This window comes from Tamandua tetradactyla, chromosome 2 (genome assembly GCF_023851605.1).
Source record: "Tamandua tetradactyla isolate mTamTet1 chromosome 2, mTamTet1.pri, whole genome shotgun sequence".
Taxonomy (NCBI): Eukaryota; Metazoa; Chordata; class Mammalia; order Pilosa; family Myrmecophagidae; genus Tamandua; species Tamandua tetradactyla.
The window spans coordinates 69,927,082-69,952,912 of record NC_135328.1 but is presented as its reverse complement, the minus strand read 5'-3'; the positions used below and the strand labels follow the sequence as shown (position 1 = coordinate 69,952,912).

Genomic DNA, 25,831 nt, shown 5'->3' with positions numbered 1-25,831 from the left:
CTGTGCTTGAAGAGTTGACTTTATTTTGATGTAAGTGATGGACTGTTCATTTATGTTTAGCAAATTTTATCTTCTAAATTAGTTGTGACCTCTGAATCTTTATGCGGTGACCCAGAATACTGTCTCTTCCTCTAAGAGCACTGCTATCCTCCAATTTGATAAGTATATTATCTTTATTATTTTCAAGACTTACTAGAAAATGGGGAAGAGGGACCAATCTCACAGTCTTGGCTATGACACCAAAACAGAAGCTGGGCCCAAGAAAGGCACTAGGACACGGAACAGAACACCTAGCTAAATGAGATATAGTGCCAGTGTAGGATCTGCAGGTGAGATAGAAATCCAACATGATAATCTATAGGCTATTATAGATACCATTATCCCCACCCAAATGTTCTCTGCTTTGATTTCTGAACTTTATTTCTTAAGTTAGCCCCTACAGATCCTCTACTATCTATCTAACTTTCTTGAGCTCTCCTATTAAAGGTCAGTTGACTTAAGAAGAGCACACAAGGCTTACCAAGATGTCTGTGAAAGTTGAATCATGTTCCCCAAAATATATAAAAAATATATATATATATATATTGAAATTCTAACTCCCCAGTCCTGTGGAGGGGAGCTCATTTGTATACATGATCTTCAAAGTTTCTATTTGGATGAGGCCAAATTGAATCAGGGCAGACCTTAATCCATATGACTGAAGTCATTATAAGCTGAGGAAATTCAGACAGAAGACAATGGAGACAGAAGAGAGAGCATCATGTGATGGAGGAGGAGATTGAGTTATTGACTGCCAGCCATCCACCACTAGAATGTGATAAATTTCAGAGAAATCCTGCCAACATCTTGAATTTGGACTTCTAGCCTACAAAACTATGAGACAATAAATTCCTATTGCTGAAGCCACCAACTTGTGGTATTTATTATAGCAGCTCTGGTAAATTAAGGCAATATCCTTAGTTAAAAGTTTTATTATGCTCCTGAACTGATGGAAATAATAGTGAGCTCCCATATTTAAGTGCTTACTGCATTATCAAGGGCAAGGTCCCTTGATATGAGCCACTTCTTTCAATCTTCCTAACAACCCTAGGAGGCAAATATTATTATTATTATTATGCCTATTTTATAGATGAGGAAAATAAGCAACTCGCCCTGTATTTCACAGGTAGAAAATGCAATCTCAGGACTTGTCTTAGTTCGTCAGAGCTATTATAACAAATACCATACAGTGGGTTGACTTAAACAAGAATTTACTGTCTCATGGTTTCAGAGCCTAGAAATCCAAAATCAAGACACCTGCAAGACTGTGCCTTCTTCTTAAACTCTACAGCATTCTGGTGCTGATTTTCCATGATCTTTGGGGTTCCTTAGCTTACATTTCGGCCTCCACCACATGGTGATATTTTTGTTCTCCTACTGATGGCTTTCTCTATGCCCAAATTTTCTTTCTTAATAAGTCTTCCAGTAGTATGGATTATGAAGCACCCTTTTTCAATTGGGCCACACCTAAATAGGATATCAGAAGATCCTATTCACGAGTCCACACCTTCACTGAAAATAATCTTCCAAGGGTCCTCTTTGCAAATGGGTTCACACCCACAGGAACATGGATTAAGATTAATAACATGTCTTTTTGAGGTACATAACTCAATCTACCAAAGGATTCACACCCAGTGGTCTGTCTTGAGAGCCTTTGCACCTCTAACATTCCTTCAGACTGTTAACCCCTCCTTGAGTACAGGAAGCAATTTCCATATTTTTCCTAATAATTAGCTTAACCTTAGTTTTACTCTGATATATGTTTGTAGTCTAACATTTCTAGAGCATTTTCCTCAACTCTATGAACTGCCAGCCCGTTACCATCTTGAATCTCTGCATATTTCTTCATTCTTAAATTTAATGCCCTACACTTGTTTTTATTGAGGTCCAACCTTGCTCATTTATCAATGTGCTAATGTACCATGTTCTCAGCATTGTACTAAGAGCTTAGGTAGCATTTCTAAATGTGAAAGGTATATTGTATTAGTTAGAAAGATCTCTAACTATACATTCAATAGGAAGACAAAATTGCCAAACAGACATGTTCTCAACGAAATATGAAATTATTTATCTGGTCTTTACTTAATGAACATATATGTATTTGTATATTTAAAGCTATGTACTCTCCATGTATAGAAGTAGAATGAGTGAGGAAAACCTTGGCTATTCAGTGAGGAAACCATCCTGCAACTGCCTTTGAAACATGCTATTGTAATTCAAAGTGCGTTGCAAAGGTTCACAAAGGGAAAGAGCAATCTAATTAACTGAATTCTGTGATAGGTTTGTGGATTTAGTGACCTAGCTTCATCCCATTCCTCCCAACAAGCAAACAAACAAACAATAAACCTTTATAGGAAACATTGTCCAGCAAACACTTTCAGACAAAATTGTCTAATGTCAGATCCCCAGACCCTCTCACTAGTCATGGCTGGTTCTGATGTACTTCAGGAACTGTCTTATTGAACTAAATATTCCCTGATCAAAAAAACTTCTGCTCTTCTGCCTCAAGCTCATGAGGTTATGGGCAGACAGAGAAATCCTTCAAAGCCTCATACGCCTTCCTAAAGTTCCCTCTGCTGTTGAGATGCAGCTGCGGGAGAGAGAGCTGCCCACCAAGTACAGAGCCCAGCATGCCCTGCCTGCTCTCTGCCAGCACCAGGGCAGCCCAGGATCCCATGACTGCTCCTGGAGAAACTCCCCAGAAATACAAAAGATGGCTATTCATGTCCATTCTATTTAGAAATGCACTCAATGCCAGATTTACAGGCACATATGTATCGAAGGAGGAGGACTTTGAGGAAGCAGTGAAGAGGAGGGACTTTGGTCAACTTTCAGCCCTTTCCCTTAACACTCATGGCAGAGAGATGAGCCATAACTCTCCACGGCCAACTGCGCGAAACATAATTTGAACCAGCCCTTCTTCCAGGCAACGGGGGTGATGTTCCTGGGGGCGGAGTTGTTCTGTGTCCCTTATTCCTCTTCCCATCACTGAATTAGTTTAGATTCTGGAGAGGCTGAAAAGGTCCTTCTTGAACAGTAAACGTAATTTCCTGTCAACCCTGCTATAGGCATTCCAGTGCATAAGAGGGAGCGAGCTGTGGTCTGTCACTGCCCTACCCAGGAAAGAGGAGAGGTAAGCTACGGCCACTCCATTTCATCAGTGATTTTTTCTCTTTGTCACATCTTTAGCCAAAATAACTTTCTAAGTGGAAAAAGGATCCAATAATCACAAATGCTTAGATGAGTATTTACTATGTACTTGGCATGTTACTGGATGATTCATACTCACTGCCTCAGTCGCTCCTCATTGCCATCCTGTGAGGTAGGTGCTATCTTGAGCACCATGTTTCTGATAAAGAAACTGCAACTCAGAGATGATAAGAATCTTGTTTAAGGTCACACACTTACTAGTAAAGGCATCAGAATTCGAACTAGACCCCTCACTAATGGCAGTAACTTGAAGTAAAATTGTCCTCAATTTCCTACTTAATGGGATAAATGCTCAGGTAATTCAAATACATACTGAATAGGTTTTCTACTGATAACTTTGAAAATATTTTTTTGACTTACAAGTAGCACAGGAAGAAACTGGACAGGGTTCAAAAAGGACTTGCAAGCCTACATCTTAGGAAATCGTTTTGCTTTGGCAATTTCTCACACCTTACTCGAGTGATATATTATGCCCTGTTTATTATCTTCAAAAAGCACAGTTAGAAAAATGTTTCTGACCCACACCAAAAGCAAATATGACCTTTTTCCTAACCAGAAACCTTGGTTGGACTTTGAATACTGATTTGGAAACAAGATTTTAAAAGAATTAGCTCAAAGCAGCAGGTTTGTAGCTCGTATGACACAAGATGATCAATGACCACATTATCTACTAATCTAAGGCATAAAACATGCATGAGGCATTAGCATGGAAATCTAACACGTTTCCACCCCAGGTGGCACTGGATTTCTAATCTGTTGTCCCATCTAACAGGAATAAACTTAAATAGCTTATTTAGAGCTTCATTTACAAAGTTAATAATTAGGGTGATTTACTCAAAAGACAGGAGAGGAAGAAAGAAGAGGAAGGAAGACAGTTGGGTGGGGGTTGAAAATCAGTCATTTTGAAAACGCCAAACTCCACTTCTTAATACAGTGCCTTTGTTTATAACTTAACCCTGATGGGAGGAATCAAGTTGAGACATGGAATGACCTCTGGAAGCAGAGACTTGGTCAATGATCTCAAGTCTGTTATTTGTTACCCAAACCTGGGCAAGTTGTTTTAATTTCCCAAACAAATATTTCTGCAACTTTAAAATGGGAAGGATGATGCGGTTTGGCCCAACCGCTAAGCTATCGGGGACCCTCTACTCCTCAGCTTCTCACTGCTTGCTAGACGACACTGCCGCACGCAGAAAAGGGGCTCGAGCCGGGGGTCTGGGTCCAAGGGGCGCGCGCAGGAGACCTCGCTGCGGGTCTAAAGGACTGGAGGCCGAGTTAATTAAGGCATGAAGCGAGGTAGCTTTATTGTTGGTAGACGCTTATACCAGGGCCGCCAGAAGCTAAAGACCACGAGGCTTGACGAGCCCTGGATTATATACAGTTTGAGGAGAGGCGGAGTTAGGGTGTGGCCTCCAGGGGAGGGTAGCCAATCACACAGGGAGGACGGATGAGTGACTGTGACCATAGAGATGCTGTTCCTGAGTGTACCCATAGCAGAGGATGTTGGGTAGGTGGAGGACTAAGGAGAAGGCCAATAGGGTTAGAGAGACAAGGCTGCATCATCACTAGTCGCTGGTGAGGCTTGTAATTCAGAGGCTTAGAAGAACCGGACATGCCAAAATGGCGAGGGAGGGAGAGAAAGAGACTAAGCCACCAGGCCAAGAATAAAATTATGCCACAGGATGATACTTGTGCTGCAAAGAATAAATACCATAACAATAGCAAAGTGGTTAGGAGGTGCGAGGGTAGTTCAGTGGTAGAATTCTTGCCTGCCATATGGGAGACCTGGGTTCAATTCCAGGCCCATGCACTTCCCAAAACAAACAAGCAAGCAAAACAAACAAATGAAACACCAAACTGAACAAAAATTCTGCAAATGGTGCTGCAATAAGGGGATACTCATGTGGAAAAACAATGAAATGAAAAAGAAAAAAAAAAAAAAAACAGCAAAGTGGTTAATACAGTACCTGACTCCTGGAAGGTACTTAGGGTTTTTTATTCTACTCTTTTTTTTTTTTTTTTTTTTTTATCCAGAAAATTCCTTAATTTAAGTGGAACCTAGATTTCATGAGAAACCCTGCATTTGATGAACCTGAAAGTTGGCTTCCTGAGAACCCAACAGATGGCACAAACAGGTGAAACTGATTTAACGTGACACAGGCCTGTGAAAAGGCCTAGGTTGTCTTTTAGTATATTTGCTTTTCAACTTTTTTTAGTCCTTTGCCTCTCATTGCTGTCATCAGTGGTGCGTCACCACTGTTGTTATTGTTTATTCTACTCTTTAGTGGATTCACCAGAAAGTGCTAAGATACAAATATGGTCAGTCCCTTCTTCCTGGTTCTGCAATGGCAGGGTCTGGTCTAGTCATAAATTTTGACATGGTACCTGTCTCATCTACTCCCAGTGCTGGGATGATAGATGGTTTTTTTATTTGGCATTACATAGAATATTGGGCAAATGTGTTGGAGTGCTACATGCATGCCTGTGCAAGTGACCTTATAGTGTATGGCAGAGCCAGATTGGGAAGTGAAGGAAGGAGGGTTGGCTCTCCCAATCTCACACCACACCCCACAACTAGAAACCGATGACCTCCTATCAAGCCCACTGACAGCATGGCTGTTCCTCTCCTAAGGACGCTAAGAAAGAGGTCCAGTGAGCCCTGAAAGCAGACGTGGGACCACTTGGGTCGGGAATTCCAGGGTCCTAGAAGTGAGGCACAAGTTCCAGGTGGCCAAGTTCCCTTGACTCTGAGGACAAGCTGAACCATGGAAAGAGCAGAGCCAGGACAGAACCCCTCTAACGCACAGACCCCAATGCAGGGGTCCCTCTTGCCCTGGCCAGTAAAGCCTTCTTGCTCAATCAAGTTTATTATTTATCTAGTCATTGCCCCAAGTGCCATCCTGAAGGGCAGACAGCTCAATTCCATCCATAAAGTAACTCCAGGAGGGCAGACAATACCTCTGCAATAGGAAGTATGCACATCATTACTCAAACTTTCTAATTTTACTTTATACATTAAACCAGTCTTGACAATTAGCAGGTTCTACGTTCTGAACATTTAGACTGGTAAATAATCAAGAGACAGGAAAAGCTAATTAACCTTCAATTTCCTTCATGGAAATCTATGGAGACGTACCTGTTAAGGGATTTTGCTGTGAGATATATGTTCATGTTCATCCTTATTATATAAAACCATGGTCTGCCTCACATGTCTGATAATCCTTGGAATCCTTATCACCAGTGAAAGGATTTCCAGGTCTTGGGTAGAAATTTTGCAAGCTGTATGAAGGACATAATGTACATTTTTAGGAAGTTGTAAATACAGTTTGTTATCAGCTGATATAGCTACCGTAACGTAAAAGAACCAGTAATAAAAAGGCCTCAGCATATGTCCCAGCCTGGTTCAGGCTCTGCAGAGAGCCTGGCCCCTCATTCAGAACAAGTAACAGGACTAGTGCTTCTAAAAGCAGTGCCTTTGGCTATGAACAATATCCTCCATGAGCCTTGCCTAGCAACCCTGCCTGCTGCCCATCACCCCTTCTCCTTCTCTCAAAGGCTCTCTATCTAAGAGTTTTCAAACCACAATGTAATCTCCTGGAGAGCTTTAAAAGTCAGCACCAGAGATTCTAATTTAACTGCGCTGAGATGTAGCCTGAGCACGGGGATTTTCAAAAGCTCCCCAGGTGATTCTTATACGCAGCCTAATATACTTACTCTTTCTGGATACATCCAGTACTCTCAACTCCTGTCTATAGCCTTTGAATGCCTTTCTCTCCTCTCTGACAAACTACTTCTCATCCCACAAGCCTCAGTCTGGTGGAACCCTGGGACAGTGAGTTAGTTCTCCCTATTTTGAGCCCCCAGAACACTGTATTCATCCCCTTAATAGAACAAACAGAGACCATATAATTAATCATTCACACAGACACACTGTTGAATGTAAAAGAAAGTGCCGCTAATAATTATACTGGGTGATAGATGTCAGCCAGGATTGGCTTCATCTCCAAAATGGAGATCAAAATGGAATGTACTTAATAGGATTGTTTAAAGACTTAAATGAGTTGGTATATGTAAAGCATTTAGAATAGTACCTAACATAGAAAGCATGATATGTTTACTTGTTATTATCTGTAAAAAGAATGGGATAAAACAAGTGAATGAGCTCCAAGTGGCTTTTTTACTATGGAATTCCTTCAAATGATCCTGCCATGGTGAATGCCCATAGTAACAACAGCTCCCTTTCTCTGAGGATGCACCCTGCAGTCAGCCCTGCTTCTCACATCACATAAAGTATCTCACTTACTCTTCACCACAATTCTAACAGAGAAATATGCCTTTCTATTACCCAAAGTTTCAGAGGGTAACCAAGGAACAAAGTTACTTACCAAGGTAACTTAGAAAACTAAACCTAAAAAAATGAAAGTTTTCACAGTTACTGTATTTTATCTTTCTTTAAGAAAAAAAAAACTTCAACCTTCTCTCAGTTTCCTCTGATTCCTTTGAAATAAAAAAAGGGCTTCTGTGAAGTCTTGGTTGTTCAACAGTATATCTAATGCTTGAAGAAATAAGGAGCAAAAAGTCAATGGCAGTGAAATCTGTGATTTGGAGGGAACTCTTCTCACTGCGTTTTGAAATGTTTTAATAATTTGTAAACCAACTATCAAGTAGATAATATATACAAAGAAGGATTAGGGGTACTTTGAAGAAACCCAAAACTGTAAAATCTTTCTCTTACTTCCAAGGAGTCCAAAATATATTTGAGAACATAGAGAAATGTTGAATAACATTTTAAGACAAAGTAGCAATAATATAAGGGAGGTTCCTAGAGCAACATATAATTCCCAAATAAGTGTTACAGTTTGTACCCGCCATAGAAAGTCAGGAAAGGAAGTCTGGAGAGAAGAGCCTCAGATGCTGTGAGAGCTGTGCCTTTAAGCATTAATTCAGCAAATATTTATCAACATCCCCCATGTGCCAAACACTGCTGTGCACTGGAAATATAGAGAGGAGTAAAGCAGAGTATGCACTCAAGAAGTAGTAGGGGAGTCAGATATGCAATCAGATAGCTCATATGGTGTACGAATGGCTGCAACGGAGATGTTTCCAGGACACTGTAACCTGGATGTCTTGAGCCTAGAGAAGGAACACCCACCTAGGCTAGTCTTGGAAAAGCAGATGGGGGCAAGATGGTAGAGGCTCTCTGAAAGGGGAACTTCCCAAGCTTATTCTTAAAGAATAAATAGGAGTTACTGGGGAGGAAGGTGGGAAGGAGAAAGAAGAGGCTCAAAGAGAATGCAAAAGCACAGGAAAGAGCTAAATCAACAAAAGGAAGACTGAGAAGTTCAAGCAAAATGCCATCTAAATTTTGGGAGATGAGAGGTAGGAAAGCTTGGGTAATATTAGTTAGGAAAACAATATTCCATAGAAAGGCAATAATTAGATATAAGGATGGAAAATGAAATGATAAGTTTTGAGTTTATGATGTTCAACAAAAGTCCAGAAAATTAAGAGTATGTGTACATTTGTATAGATTATAGTTGATGATATAAACATAGATTATATAAATATAGCTGATGATATATAAAATATATGAGTTTCTTTTTTATTTTACTTTTATATTTTTTATTGTGAAATGTAATGGGTATGCAAAAAAGTAATAAATGTCAACATATATTGTAACAAGTAGTAGAGAACAGATTTCAGAGTTTGGTATGGGTTACAGTTCTACAATTTTAAGTTTTTCCTTCTATCTACTCCAAGACACAGGAGATTAAAAGAAAATCAATATAATGATTCAGCAGTCATACTCATTTATTAAATCCTATCTTTTCTGTTATCTGTTATAACTCCACCTTCTCCTTTGATCCTTCTCCCAATTTTTAGAGGTATCTGGGCTATGCCCATTCTAACATTTTCATGTTGAAAAGGAGTGTTGATAATATGGGATAAGGGGATGGAACTAGTTGATGTTCTGGAGACACTGGCCACTCTGGGTTTCAGGATTTACTTGGCCTAGGAATATATATGAGTTTCTTGAAGAAGGAATACAACATGATATATGCTACTTGAATGTTCCTGGAACGAAGAAAATCCTCAATAAATGTTTATGTGAACTACAGATTAGATAGATAGATGATAGATAGATAGATAGATAGATAGATAGATAGATAGATAGATAGATACACCTGCATCAAAATACCTGTCAAAGCACAGTTTAATCCTAGTTCATATTCATAAGTGATCTCAAAATTAAATGCTGTTTATTTTTAATGTAGCCTTCCTTCCAATCTCTTCCAATGATGGGAACAAGCTGATGTAGCTCCTGGGGAAATAGGAAGTTCATATAGAAAATATAAAACAATTCCTCTTTTTAGTCTTGAACTAAGCCTCAAAAAAAAATTGCCAGAAAGGAGATCAAGACAACATTTATTTGTCTAGTTTCATTAAAAATAAACATAACCTACTAGTAGAGAAGAAAAATGCTGCAAAGGAAGAAGATATAAGCTTTCACAGGAATTATGAAAAAGCTGATACTTTATTTATGCATGTATATGCTGCGTACACATACCAAAATATGTGACACATAACTTTTCTACTATCCAGTAACGGGTCAATGGAACAACTGATTAAGGGGCTGTTCAGCAGAGAAGTTGAGTGTGCAGTTTCTAAATTTAGACAGCCTGGTATTTAATTCTGGTTCCTCAATGTACCGGCTGTTCGAGCACTTTCACTTTGATCATAAGCAACTTAGCTTCTCCAAGTTGCAGTGACCACATCTATAAAAATAAAAATAATATAATTCACCACAAGTGATTGTTATGAGGATTAAATGATGCAATTCAGGCAAAGTGCTTGGCATGTTTGCTGGCATATCATAGGAACTCAATAGTAGTCATAGAAGTATTATACTCTTTCAGGAATTATTTCAAATTGTAGATAGAAAGGAGCCATTTTTAAAAACATTAAAGTGATTACATGGTGCTGACTAGCCTTTTGGGGGCCAGCTATAAATTCACTAACACAAGAAACTTCTTTCATAAAGAACCATCCAGTGCTTAAAACAGAGGATAATTTTTCATATTGTTTTCCATATATTCCTGTCACTTTGACTTTCCTTATCTATATAAATGAGTCTTAAAAAAAATACCCTGGGATTTAATCACTCTTGAAGCTGGGAAAACTATCTCAAGGGAAATTATTTCTATAATAAATTGTTTATAAAATATAAGGCCCCAGATGACAGATATGTTGAAAATTAAGACAACGTACAGGTATAGGCTTGGAAAGATGACTGTGGTCAATGAGACATTTAATGATACTGAATACATCCCCAAAAGTAACAAAATAGTAATTAATTTTTTAAAGCTTAAGTATCTCCATTTGGATTTTTTCATCACCTGCTTTCTCTCTCTCTTTCCCATTCTCCCCTCTTGTCTCATTTATATCTCACTTCTGGGGAATAATTTTAAGAGGAAACCTTTGCCAAGATTCTGATTGCCTATACTATTTAATGTACATACAAAAAGAAAAAGACATACCCAAAACCCAAGTATAAAAGCAGTCATTCCAGGACTTGTAACATTTGGAGCTAGATGATAAATGGTAGAAATTTCACAAGGAAAAAAAAAACTGGTTAATTAGACTCAAGTAATATTTTAAAGCACCAGAAACTTTGACCTGAAATCTTTGTGTTTTGTACATTACAAATGTAAAATATGGATCTTTCGATCAGGAGAAGCACAGCAATTGTTTAATATAATCAGAGGAACTCACATTTCCATATCTGACTTTCCTGGGTGGTTTTCCCTCCTGGAAAAAGAGAATTATCTTCCATTATGAGAATCTATCCGCTCAAAGGTGTATGATTAAGATTGTAAAGAAGCACAGATCTTCAGTCACAGAGAAATGCAAAAAAAATAATCCTAAAACTTAAGGTGAAATTATCACTCTTTTAAGCCATGACTAAATTGAAAAATATAGCCACCAATGGCTTGTGTTATACAATTGAAACCAGAGGTCTACTTTCCCCTACTGTCTTTATTTTTGCCTTCAAATAAAATCTTGCAGATCTAAGTCTCCTTTTTGGCTTAGGTTTATTAAACCCTGATATGACTCCTCCAGGGTTGAAGATCCACGTGCTAAACTGCTCACCAAAGGTTTACAAATTGAAATGGCTCTCAGCGGAATTTTTTTTCTGCCCAGTTAGTTCTGTTACTGCTGTTTCAAAGTCAGAGATTATTGAGATAAAACTGATTAGAAAAGCCAAATCCTCTCTAACTTCCAGCACCAAATAGGTCAGAAAAAGCAGAAATCAGAGAGCTTGGAGCTCTGCCCACCTTTATATTATTAAAAGACGCTCTAGTAAGTGAAAGCCTTGTCTGCGCAACACCAGTTTTCAGAAGGCAGTGCCCCAAAGCATCTTTTCTTTCCCACTACAATACCCAGAATACAAATCCCTGAATATCATAGTAACTACATAATTTATCAAGAGAATTAACCAAAAAATTTTAAGATACTGTTGTATAAGAGGAGAAGCAAGGGAGAGAGGGAAAGTGAGAGGGAGGGAAGGAAGGAGAAAGAGGGTGAAAGAGAGAAAGAAAAGACTCAATGTTTTTTCCTGAGCTCAAGTTTTATGATATCTGTAATTGTAGAATCTCAGTAGAGCCTGATATTCCTTTCCTAGCTCAATGATGTGGTATTATATACAGTTAGTTGAAAAAGTTTATTATTCTTTCCATTGTTTCCTAATAATAGGAAACACAAAAGTTTATATAGGCACCTTCCACTTATAAGTGGGCTGTGATTGAAAAGTCGTGTGTTGGTTGAAAAAGCTCTGAACACATTTCCTATGGTAACAGTTGCTGTTAATTTCTGAGACCAGTCCACAAACTGGTCTAATCTTCCTAACAGGCAGCTATCGTTCAGTATGTAAACACCTTTACTGACAGAGAATTCATTGCTCCTAAGGCAATTCATTTCTCTTGCTGGACTACTCCATTTGTACAGCAGCTAAAATCTGCTCATTCTGAGTTGCAATCTCCCTCCACTTACCGCCCAGCCCTTCCTCCAATCATGGCCCAGAGGCCCATCCTGGCTCCCTTTGCCCTCACTTCTGCACTGCACACATACCCAGTCCTTTGATCATTTCTCCTAATATTCATTCCAGCCATCCCACCTCAGATATGCTCCATTTTGTTTTTACTACCGTTGTGTAATGTGATGAGCATGGCTGGCAAGACTTCAGATGTGTGGTGGGCACAGTAGGATGCTGTCTTCCCATGCGCCTGGACATTAGTACTGAATATTAAGTCATCAGAAGACACAAACAGTCATCAGTGGAACTTATTTGGGTTAGAGAAGAATCTCACTGTTTATGATGTGTGGCAGGATATCTGATGAAAGAAATTTATTTTGTTTTAAGCATGAGAAGCTGACAACTAAAAATACCAGCCAATTATATCTAGAAATGGAACCAGTAATTGACTTCTGAATAAATCTTTATTTCCTGAAAGAATCATTTGCATGACATTAGTTATAAAATTGTAAGGCAAATAATGCCTATCACCCCGGAGAAGGATATAAAAGATCCTCTGTTTTCTACAGTTTGGCTAAATCTATTTCTCACAACATCCCTTTATTTGTTCCCAGCTCTGGTTAGGGGATGTGGAGTCAGGAATTTGCATAAAGAGATGAGGGCCTTTTTAGGAGGGAAAGGATCAATCTTATAAAAGGCCCAATGGTAGAAAAAAGCAGCCAAACTCCTGAAATAAAATAAGCATGTGTGTACAAAGCAATAGGACATGGAGGCCAGTTCCAACTTAGGGTCAAAGAAGGAAAAGAGAAATGGAAGTTTTCTTCTGTCGGGACCCAGTGCCTGCCCCACCCCAAGGACACATTTAGGTTCTAAAGAAGAAATGGTAGTTTTGGGATCCCCAACTGATTTGCCATGAATGTCTCTTGGCTGAGCATAATATCAAAGGATAGGATCATCATCCCTTCCAGAACCACTAGCATCAATAGCTGCAGCAGAAGGTTTAGCCACAATAGTATCACTTTGAGCATAATCCTTAGACACAATTCTTGAAGCCTCTACTAGTATAGAGTTCAGAGTCTGAGATAAAGTCAAGCATTCTAGGTAGCCTGACTCTGCCATTTTCCAGCTGTGTAACCTTAAACGAAAACCCATTTTAGCTGCTATTTTTCCCATCTGTCTGGTGAAATAATAATGGTACCTATCTCAAAAGATCGAACAAAATAATAGGTTCAAAAATTTAACTTATTCTCTGACATATTAGGTATTAGCTCATTTACGCCTTTTATATTTCTTACTGTGACATGAAACACATAAACAATAGTTCAGGAAAATATAAGCACATAGCTTAATAAATTATTTCAAAGAAAATATCTCCACTTAAATTTTTTACAATCATTTGATTTTAGAATTTATTTACTTCTTTTTATAATTTCTCTGTTTATTTTTAGCATTTCCAATTCTCTGTAAATATTTTCAAGCTTGCCTTTTATTTCCTTGTATCTATTAAGCCTTGTTATTTTAAAGCCTTTGATGATTCTACTCAGTCTCATTCATATCAGCTTATCTCTTAGCTTGTCAGCTCATTTTTTTCTTTATCATATGATGACCACTGTATTTTTTTTTTTTAATTTACACCTCTTTTGGGGACTGAATCATACACCCCGCAAAAAACATGTTCTTTCTTAATCTTAATACACATTCTTGTAGGTGTGATGCCATTCAGGGATAGGACTTCTTTTTTTTTTTTTTCACATGGGCAGGCACTGGGAACTGAACCTGAGTCTTGGACATGGCAGGTGAGAACTCTGCCAGTGAGCCCCCGTGGCCCGCCCAGGAATAAGACCTTTAAGGTTATATTATCATTTAAGGTATGGACTCATTTTTCTATAGGATCTTCAAAGATGCTATTCAGTGTGGCCAAAATAAATCAGGGTGGCCCTTAATCTGCATGGCAGGACGCCCTATAAAGAGGAAATTCTGATGCAGTCAGAGAAAGCCACAGGAGGAAGCCAGAAGTCAGCAGAAAGCAGAAGAGCAGACACAAGGAAAGAGAAACTGCCATGGAGAGAGGACTGTCATCACCAGAATGTACCAACTTCTCTGGGAGAAAGCACGGCCTTGCTGACACCTTGATTTTGGAAGTCAGGACTTCTAAACCTGAGATAAGTATTTATTGTTTAAGCTGATCCATTGTGTGGTATTTGTCACCGGGGTTCCAGTGAATTATCTTGCTCCAGAAGGGACTTTTAATTGCTTGTGCCAGGCACCTTATAGCACCAAAAATTGCCTTAATCTATTTACAGGGTTTGAGCTTTTCTGGGCCTATGAAATGGGTAAAGCCTGGGTCAAACTGACTTCCCAGTCATCCTTACTCTTGGGGTAAGCCTTTTGGGATCCCAACCTAGAGCACAAAGTGGGGTTTTAACCAGGGCCCCTACTTTTCACTGGGCCTAGGTTCCAGCTTTTGTCCCCTTAGTTACACAAGGCTATCAAAAGTACTTCTTAGCATTTTAATCATCTCTTCAGGTGAAATGCAACCTGAATGCTGGGTTCACGTCTCTGGACATCTGTCTTTGCCTAGCTTTTCTCTCTGTAATTCTTCAGTATAGTTTTGGCTCTTCTATACTTTGACTAATGTTTTCTTTAATGTTGTCCAGCTGTTCTTGTCATCTTTGTTGAGAATGTTGGTTAAAATTACCTAGGGTGATATTACCAGAAGTGAAAGTCTCTGCTCTTATTATTTACTTAGTTCTCCATAATAGATTAATTACTTCCACTGGACAGAACTACTGCTTTATCTGTGCCTCTCTTATGATATCGTTTCCAACCAGGTATTATAATCACTTTTTTAATTGTATTCTAGTAACATACATACAACTAAAATTTCCCCTATTAGCCACATTCAAATATATAATTCAGTGCTGTTAATTATGTTTACAAAGTTGTGCTACCATCACTACCATCCATCATTTCAAAAAAATCCTCTCCTCCTTTATTAGATGCTTAAACTCCTTTAGGAAACAATCCATAACCATGCTTGATTCATCATGAATTACCCCAATTTCTGTATCTTATTCACATTAACCTTGCAGGAACTGTTGAGTGAATGAATAAACCTAAATGTCTCTTGTTTGCACAAACAGGACACCTCTGATATAGAAATTCTAAATACTCCTGAATTGTGCAATGGTTCATCTCAGCAGAAATAAGAGGTAGACTATAATTGCAAACATCAATTGTGATTTGCATTAACGAGTTCCCCAGACCATGTATGATCATTTATTTCGGCGGGATTACATACCCGCTGAAATAAAAATCAGTATTAGAATGCAACAAATGAAATCTTGATTGTACCCGAGGTTGCAGTTTCAATATTGATCTGCATATTTCATTCAGTATTAACATATGTGACTTGAATTGTATAGCTACTGCTCTCATTAAAATTCATAAACTTCCTCTGGAATTCATGGCAGCCACCTGGCCAAATATTGGCTTCTAACATTTGAAACTCAATTGCATTGAAGTCACTGAATCTCTCAATCAATTACAAAGGATCTGAGCTCTTAGGGTTTACATTGATTGGCCTCCATTTTCCTAATGGAGTCATAGCCTCTATAATTACCTACTTGACAGGAGAGGTGGTTGCTTTCTGAAGGCTCTACATCCTAGCTCTTCATTTACCTAAAATGTTAGTTGGCAGCCTTCATAAGAGCATCAGCTACAAAATGCTATTAGAGCTAATGTAAGTGTAACAAAATGATGTTCTCATCTCATCTCTCCTTATTGCATATGGTTGCCACATATTATTCTCTAACGTGTATTGCATTTTCAAAGTAACTTTAATGTACGTTTTTATTTTATAATTCGTTAAGAGCCAAATTTATGCATTTGCACACACCTCCATATCTATAGTTAAAATGTACCGCTTGATTCAAATCACTAAAATCTCTTTTTTGAAATATATTATGGTCATCATAACTTGAATTATACTTGACCATGGGTTTTCAATGGTCACAAGGAAAAGTAATCAAGACCTCCCTCACCCTTCCTTACTATTTGGGAAGTAGGAGAAAGAATATTGCTATGGGATTCAGACACACAAGTCAAATTCCAATATCCATTAAATTACTGATTATTTGCATGATATAGGCTAAAAGTTTTCATTTCTTTGACCCTTTCCCTGTCAGTTTACTATGATCCTTTTTTGTAAGGATGATATTAAAAATAAAGCACCTAGTAAATATGCAGAAATATTAGGCATAAATATTAGTCCAATTTTGCTTAAAGAAGCCTAAAATTATCTCAAAAATCTCAAGGGTTTACAACAGCAAACATTTACCTCTTGCTCAGGAATATGCAGGTCAGCTGTGGCTCTGCTGGATGGGATTAAGCTTTCCCGGCCAGTTAAACTGCACTTGGCTCCAGCATGCAGGATGTGTCTGCAACAGTCTCTCTGTTCCATGACTTTCCCTGTCTGAGACTCAGATTGGAAGATGGCTGCTTCAGGCATGCTTAGCTCATGGTAGATAACGAAAGGGCAAGAAGGTTGGAGGAAACGCAATCAAATCTCACACACTGTTACATATGCCCCTTTCCACTGACCACAGTAAGCCATATGGACAACCTCAAAGTCAGCATGGAAGGAAGCATATTCAGCCCACATACATAATCACGTCCAGGGCAGGAGAGAAGGAACAATGACGAATGAATACTCTCTACCACAGAATCAATTAATGGTCATTTTTAAAATTAGCTGATCTATGACATTGTATGATTTTTATCAAGGAAACCATTCCAGGACGTTTCTCCGCTTATAGCAACTTAAATATTTTCCTGATTACCTCCAAGAGACTTCTGATGAAGTTTTTACATTAGATGATTTGACCACCTCATTTTAATTTACTGTGGTTATTCTCTCAACAGGTACAACGATGCAGCTGAAGGAAGCACTTTCACAAGTACTCTTTAAAAATAAAAAGTATACATATTACTTATGAAACAATACTTGGCTTCACTTCCTACTGATAGACCACAATAGCTCTTTTAAGATGGGCTAAATAATATTTCCTAAAATACAATTAAGGTACCCTGCATGAACTTAGAAATCAGAATTATTGTTTTACCTGCTTGTCATTCATTTCCACTTAGTAACCCCCAAGCTATTTTATAATTTCTGGTCCTGGAACTTAGCTTCCACCCCTCTTATACTCAGCTTTTACTTCTTGTTAAAATATGGTTGTCATGGAAAGATGGTGGAATAGGATAGGTTGAGTTCACCCCTGCTCCATGTAACACCTAGAGGAGTGACAGAAAAATGACTCAGACAGCAGCTGTGGGTGCAAATGACCAGAGAGGGTCTTCTATGCTATATAGGGAGGTCCTGGATGAAAGAGCTGAGGACTTAGGATGTGGAAAACAGGGCAAGGGAGCTCCATCAGAAGTCTACCGAGGACAAGAGGCCATACCCAGGAAAGTACCTGCCCCCTCAGCTAGCTTGGGAGATAAACACCCTCTGTTCTGCAGCATGAAGCTCCCTTGGGAAACCTGGAAGCCGGCAAACTTGTATTCTCTGCTCATACAGACCATCCAGCTGGTGCACAGAGCCTATCTCTACCCTTTCCATATGAAGGCCTGGAACCCTAGGAGTGCATGGACAGGGAGGCGGGGGCAGGGAGGCAGGGACAAGGCAGCAAGCCATGCTGCATCCTGTGCCCTTGTGCCCTGTACCCTGCCCACACCCTGGTGTTCACCTGTGCTGCCCACCCCACACCAGATACCACCACCATGGTATGCCCTGCCTCCCTGTGCCCCACCCTGTGCCCCACTGCCCGGCACCCTCATCCCCATGCCCTTACCCATACCACATCCCCACAATACCCTGTGTCCCAACTCCCTCACCGCGTCCCACCTAGCCAGCTGACATTTTCAGATTAGCTATGGATAGGGGCAGCTGACATACCCAGTCCCGCAAGCCAAAGTCACTCCAAGCGGGAGCCTGTGGGCTGCCAGTCCCATCAGGCCCACAAGCAGAAACTCCACTGAGGTGCACACTGCCTATTCCCAACCTTTCAGTGTACACTGGGACCAGTGGACCTGGCTGGAACTGTACTGGGTCTCCACCTAGCTCACCTGGCTACCACAGCTGGGGAGAGGCAGGCCTGAGGAGAAGAGAAGGCCCAAGAGTGCCATCTGCTAGGAAGAAACAGAAAATACAGTCTGGCCAACTGCCTATCCATCTACCTTCAAACAGATATTCAAGTAGAGTTGCATCCCCTGCATGAGGTTTGGGCCTTGGTTTGGCAGGGAATTACTGACTGAACAAGTGGGAAAGAAGACCTTCAATGCAAAACAAAGAAAATATAAAAGCTTAGATGACTGAGGAAAATCAGCTTCCAAAATAACTCCTTCAAGATAATCAAATTCCTCGAAAAATCCAAAGCATATGAAGATGCAGGCAAATATGGCACAGCCAAATGAATAAATTAAAACATGAAGGAGACACAGACTTTGGAACTTATCAAAGATGTCCATAAAAATCTCCTAAATAAATTCAATGGGTTGCCTAAAGACATAAAGGAGATCAAGAAGACATTAGAGGAGTACAAAGAAGAAATTGAAAGAATAAGTAAAAAAATAGTAGATATCACAGAGAAGAAAATATTGTAGACCAAATTAAAAATATAATAGAAACTCACAACAGCAGATTTGAAGAGGCAGAGAAAGTATAAGTGAACTAAGAACAGGTCAATTGAATTTGAATTCAATTGAATTGAAAAAGAATCAAAAATTCTTTTGATGCACAAAAAACAAATGGTAAAAAAAGATGGAAAAATTTGTACTGGGTCTCAGGGAAATCATAGACAACATGAAGCACACAAATATAGGGATCATTTGTGTATCAGAAGGGGAAGAGAAAAGGGCTAAGAAGAGTAGGAGATAATGGGGTAAAATTTCCCAACACTTAACACATAAATATGTAAATCAAAGAAGCCCAGTGAACTCCATATAGAATAAATCCAAATAGGTCTAATTCTAATTAGTCTGTTAAATGTTGAAGAGAAGCAGAAATTCCTACAGGCAGCAAAAGAAAAGCAACTCAACACATACATGAGAAACCACATAAGACTGAGTTCAAACTACTCAGTCACCATGAAGGCGATGGCAGTGGTATGATATATTTAAGATCCTGAAAAAGAAAGACTTCCAGCCAAGAAGTCTTTATTCAGCCAGCTGCCCTTCAAAAGTAAAGAGATTTAAATTTTCACAGAAAGACAAAGTCTGAGAGAATATCAACAAGAAACCAGCCCTAAAGGGAAATACCAAAGGGAGTTCTGTTGGCTAAAAAAAAAAAAAAAAAAAAAGACAGCAGAGGGAGATCTAGAGGAGGGTACAGAATTGAAAAGTACCAGTTAAGAGAACCCTAAAGGATAAAAAGAGAAAGAGGGAAAAGAATATATAGACCTGACAAATGAAAACCAAAGACAAGATGGTAGATTCAAGAAATGTCTTTACAGTAATAACCTGAATGTTAATGGACTAAATTCACCAGTTAAAAGATACAGATTGGCAGATTAAGAACTACAATCCTTCTATATGCTGCTTACAAGAGACTCATTTTAGCTCTAATGATACAAATAGAGTAAAAGTGAAAGGATGGAAGATGTTCCTTGCAAGTTTTAACCAAAAAGAAAGGAAGAATAACTATTCAGACAAAATAGACTTTAAATGTAAAGATGTCATGGGAGACAAGGAAGAACACTAAATATTAACAAAGGGGACAATTCACCAGGAAGAGATAGCAATCATAAATGGTTATGCTTTTAATCAAGAAGACCCAAAGTACACGAGACAGACATTGGCAAAACCGAAGGGAAAAATAGACCTTTCAACAACAATAGTGGGAGACTTCAATACACCACTCTCCTCTATAGATAGAACAACCAGACAGAGGATCAACAAGGAAATAAAGAATTTAAACAATTTGATAAATAAATTAGACCTAACAGACATAGATAAATTGTTACACCCCCAAAACACCAGGATACACATTCTTCTGTAGTGTTCTTGAAACATTCTCCAAGATAGATCATATGCTGGGATACAAAGCAGATCTTTATAAATTTAAAAACACTGAAATTATTCAAAGCACTTCCTCTGACCACAATGGAATGAAGCTGGATATCAAAAAAGCCCCAAAGAACGAGAACTTTCACAACTATATGGAGATTAAACAATGTACTCTTAATGAGTAGTGCAGAGAAGAAATTGCTACAGAAATCAGTAAATAACTGGAGATGAATGAGAATAAGAATACAACAATCATACCAGAACTTATGGGATTTGGCAAAGACAGTGCTGAGAGGGAAATCTATTGCCCTAAATCCCTATATTAAAAAACAAGAACAAGCAAAATTTGAGGATTTAACTGCTCACCTGGAGGAACTAAAAAAGAACAGCAAACTAATCCCAAGGCAAATAGAAGGAGAGAAATAACAAAATTTCAGCAGAAATAAATGAACAGGAGAACAAAAGAACAATAGAAAGAATCAATAAAACCAAAAGTTGGTTCTTTGAGAAAATCAATAAAATCAATGGCCTCCTAGCAAGTCTACAAAGAAAGAGGATTCAAATAAATAAAATCAGAAATGAGAGGGGTGTCATTACCACTGACCCTGAAGAAATTAAAAAAAAACTCAAAAGAGGATGCTACAAACAACTATACGCTAACAAACTAGACAACTTAGATGAAATGGACAAATTCCTAGAAACAAACAAACAAGTTACACTCACTCAAGAAGAAATAGAGGATCTCAACATATTAATCACAAGTAAAGAGATTCAATTAGTCATCAAAAATCTTTCTATTAGAAAAGCCCAGGGCCAGATGACTTCACAGGGGAATTTTATCAAACATTCCAAAAAGAACTAACACCAATTCTGCTCAAACATTTCTAAAAAACTGAGGAAAAAAGAAGACTACCTAACTCATTTTATGAAGCTAAGATCACTTTAATACCAAAATCAGGTAAAGATGCTATAAGAAAGGAAAACTATAGGCCAATCTCCCTAATGAATATAGATGCAAAAATTATCAACGAAATATGGTTATCATACGTTTTAGTACCCTCTACCTTACTGCCAACTGTAGTTCCTTAAGACATTTAGTCCTCATTTTTGCTCTTTCCAGATATCCAAGTTTCTAAGACTTTTCTCTCCCTCTGATCTTTTAAGAGACTCTGCCTCATTAGAAGTATGTCTATGACAACAGGATTTCTACTTCCCCACAAAAAAGAACACAAATATATGTAAAATATTTACTCACAATGTTCCCTATTCCAATGAAAAATCCAACTTGGCTTTGATAAAAATAGCAAATTTCTACTGCTTCTGAAAACACTAAACTTGCCCAACAAAGGGAAATGTGTTGAACAAAACTAAATAAATACCTTCATAACCGTACAAAATTATGTAATCTTTTTTTCTACATTAAACACAATAAAGCACCTCCTCTGTTCCAGAAGTAGGGCAAACGTTAGCTGATTGAAGTTTAGCTTCAATCAAAGGGGGTTTTCTGTTGCTTCATAACAAATTACCACAAACTTGACATCTTAAAACAAGAGAAAGAAAGAAAGAAACCAATATGCAGATTAAGTGCACCATATTCTATGAAAGAGAGAATAAGTGCTGCAAACATGTCTATTCTAGTTAATTTATGGAGTTAATGGAATCCAATTAAAATCTCTTTAGAACTTTTTTGGTGGAAGTTGAGCAAATGATTCAGAAATTTGTTTTGAAAAATAAACAAATGAAAATATCAAGTAATATTCTGTAAAGTAACCTTAGGAAATAATGAAATTTGTACACTGAAACAATAATTCACCCCATTAAGTCAGACACAAAAGGACACATACTGTATGGTCTCACTAATATGAACTAATTACAATGCGCAAACTCTGGGAGGTAAAATCTAGAGTAGAGGTTACCAGCAAATAGAAAGACGGTAGAGAATGGACAGATGATGATTAAGGTGTACAGAATTTTTAATAAGGTTGATTGTAAATATTTGGAAGTGGGTGGGGTGATGGTAGCAGAACACTGTAAGCATAACAAACAGTGGTGAGTATGAGTGGGGGCTGAAAAGGGAAGCCCACCATCGTGTGTGTCACCAGAAGCAAAGCTAGAGGGTAAAACATGGGACTGTAAAACATAGCAAAACTTGTTGTGAATGATGATTGTGGTTAATCTTATAAATATAAGAAAGTTCTGTGAAGAAGAACAAATGTATGTCATTACTGTTAGTAATTGTATGGTATGGGAAAAAATACAACTAATGCAACCTATAGACTACAGTTAATGGAACACTATAATATTCTTTCATCAATTGTAACAAAAGTACTATACCAAAGGTAAGCATCAATAATGGGGCTATAAAGGGCATGGGATATTTTTTTCAGTGCAATAAAAATATTCTCAAACTGACTGCAATAGTGAGTGTACAATTCTGTGATTATACCAAGAGCCATTGATTATACAGTTAAGATGGATTTACAGTGTGTGAAAAAAAAATAAAATGTAAAACTGGAGTGAACACACTTGATAATATTCTCTATCTCTAAAAAATAATACCATTTCAGCATTATCCAAATGGTATATTGTTCCATGGAATACAGGAAAGAGAGGAGAAATTGACTCAGGAACTTCTATTTAAGAACTTCTATAACAATTATGCTTTGAAAAACAAGAAGAGTATTACTTCAAATACAGAGCTAAGATTATTGGCTAGCAATCTGTGAAAGAACAAATTGGATCCACATCTCTCTTCTAAAAGGCAAAATAATCTCCACATGGAGTAAAAATTTAAATATAAAAAATCAAACCATGGTAAAATATAATGTATTATTATTTATCAGACTGGGAAGAAGTGATCATTCTCTCAGCATTATAACAAAAGAAACTGCAAAGAAAATAAGCAGTAGAGCAAAATAAATTAAAGTTACATGCAAAAAAAATGCCGTGGCAATGTAATAAAATATTGAAAATAAAGTATCTGTGTGAGAACAGGGTATTAAGTAAATTTTTGTATTTCAGTGTGTTACAACAGCATGCAAGCATTCGTAAATGGTGATCGCTAAGACTCATTGAAATTATTGGGAATATTTTTGAAGAATGTTAAACAGAAAATGAGAGAATGTGTACAGTTCTTTAAAAAACATATATGCTTATTGGTAAATTCTAGAGGCAATACCTTAAATCAGTTGATTGATAATGCATATGGGTTTGGTTGTGTGGCATCAGGCAAATGGTTTAATCTTGCTGGGTCTCAGTTTCTTGTTCATGAAATCTTCATATCATTGGGAAAAGTCCATGAGACAGCATATTTAATGTGATTTGGTTCATAGCCATTGCTCAATAAATCTGTTATAATTAGAGGAGGTATAGTATTCATTTTTTAAAGTTCCTTAAAATTATGATACTATCACTTTTACACCACTCTCTCTAAACTTGTAATAACCACAATAATCCAAATCTGATCCAAGAAAATCAGTGATGGGTGATCATAAAGCCCTCACTCTGTATGGTTGCCTCAGACCCCCATTGCTTCAAATTTCCTAGCAATCAACCCAAAGAAATAAAGCAGTGATAAAATTTGCAATGTTCATAAATTTAGGCAAAGTATTAAGAAAATTCCTTTTGTGTGTGGTCTGACCTTTGGTTCACTTCCTGGCTCTGTTTCCCTGGAAACAAATAAAGATGGTACATGTAAGTGATGTTATTAGGTAACATTTGATAGACAGATTGTATGTAACCTGGGAGACTCATAATTCCTGATGTGGAAGCCAAATTTTGGGATTTTCTGAAGATGATGATTCATGCAATTGGCATGACCCCCTGGGGACTCTGGAAGCTATATCTATGGAGTTCTCACAAGAAATACTGGCTCCTGTCAGGCATGAAGCTTTCCAACCAAGGCAGCAATTTCACCTGTACAATGTGGATATCATTTTCATGCACTTGAGTTGTCTCTAGATGAGCTGTGCAGATCATTAAATAGACTGCTGCAAGAACTCCAGACAAGAGGAATCTTTTACCAGCATGTTCCTCTCATACACCCTTCTAAGAAGACTGATCCCAACTATAGCTTATGGGAGTCTAGTGAGTATGAATGTCTGGGTAAATCTAGGGCAATCTGCTGGTGGATATTGCAGTAAGAAAAGGAAGAATCACATCTATTCTTGGAATTGAGATAGAGAGAATATTTTCTATAAGTTAAAAACAAAAAAAAATGTCAAACATTTTATAAATAACCACCAGATGCTCCGAAGTATATAAGAAGCAGAGGACAAATGTAATCTATACAGATGGGGTAGCAAAGGCACAATGGAGAAACATCTTGGGGGGAAATGCTTGTGGAAAGTCTCCAGGAACAGGCTGACAATTTTGACAGGCTACATAGTTCACTCTGTTCCACTCTTGAATCCCTAAGAATGTCACAAAGGACAATGTAGCTGTGGCAAATATAGACATAGTACTCCAGGGAAGCTTTATCACAGCACAAATAGCTTCTTGCAACAGTCTAAGAAAGAGACTGTTGATGCTTTATCCAGCATATGTGTACTCAATTTCTCTTGAGAGAAAGCAGGACTGAGACTCTATGGATGGCTGAACTAAAAAAAACCAGTGTGTGATATACTCTGGCACATGAATAACTAATATATAATTATCATGACAATAAAACTACTCTGTATAGTTCTCCCAGCCTTTCAGCTGCCCATGGAGGGGGTAGCATTTGATCTGGGCACCAGGTTTCAATAATGAAATTTTCAAGGAATCAGCAGCATCCAGCATGTTTGTACAAGCAGAAATGGCCTAAAATGAAGGGTGGGAGGTACGGGCAGAGGAGAGGTACTGAGAAATGAGGTGAGGCTTGAAATTAAAGTTGAACAAGCAAAAAGAATAACCCAATAAAAAGAAGACTTCATTATAAACTCTTAAAACAATGTGAAATAATGGAAAGAGAGAGAGGGAAAATAAAGCAGCCTGATTTTCAGTAGCTGTGAAAGCTATTTCACAGAGCTTATGCTGAACATACAAATTTACAAAATTTTCCTCAGATTATCAAAGTTTCCTCAATCCTTTCCTTCAATCTAATTGAGAAAGATAACCTTTAGAGTCTCACTGCCAGAGTTTGAAAACTGTCTTTACCACTTAGAAGCTGTGTCACCTGGCACAATTTCCTTAGGCTCATTGGCACTTGGTGAGCAAGTCTGGATGATAGGGGCAGCGGAACACCTATTGCACCAGGCTGTGAGGATACAGTGAATTAACACTTGAAAGACCTTACAGAGTGTCTGGCATCTATTAAGTGTTTGATAAATATCGGCCATTGTTAAATGAGAGATATATCCCAATTAAATTCCATTTTAATCATTTTGGCTGAGCACTATAGTTTATGATCATTTTTCTGAATCACTAGAACATATTAACCACGCCTTCCAGATTTGTGTGCGAGTGGGTATAATCATCATGTTGCATGCCTCTAGACATCTC

General features: G+C 38.1%; 1 long non-coding RNA gene across 2 annotated transcripts in view; it reads right to left on the bottom strand.

The window, feature by feature from the left end:
* The window catches only part of LOC143660692 (uncharacterized), a 29,858-nt gene extending 6,180 nt beyond the window's left edge, over nt 1-23,678 (bottom strand). The window contains exons 1-4 of one of the 2 annotated variants that reach the window (XR_013164182.1): nt 23,529-23,678; nt 17,125-17,246; nt 16,623-16,794; nt 6,386-6,528 (exon numbers count right to left, since the gene is read on the bottom strand). This is a non-coding gene — a long non-coding RNA (uncharacterized LOC143660692). Of the gene's footprint in view, nt 1-6,385; nt 6,529-16,622; nt 16,795-17,124; nt 17,247-21,073; nt 21,137-23,528 lie in introns of those variants that run through there. The other variant, XR_013164183.1, reaches the window with a different exon arrangement.
* Nucleotides 23,679-25,831: the final 2,153 nt, after the last annotated feature.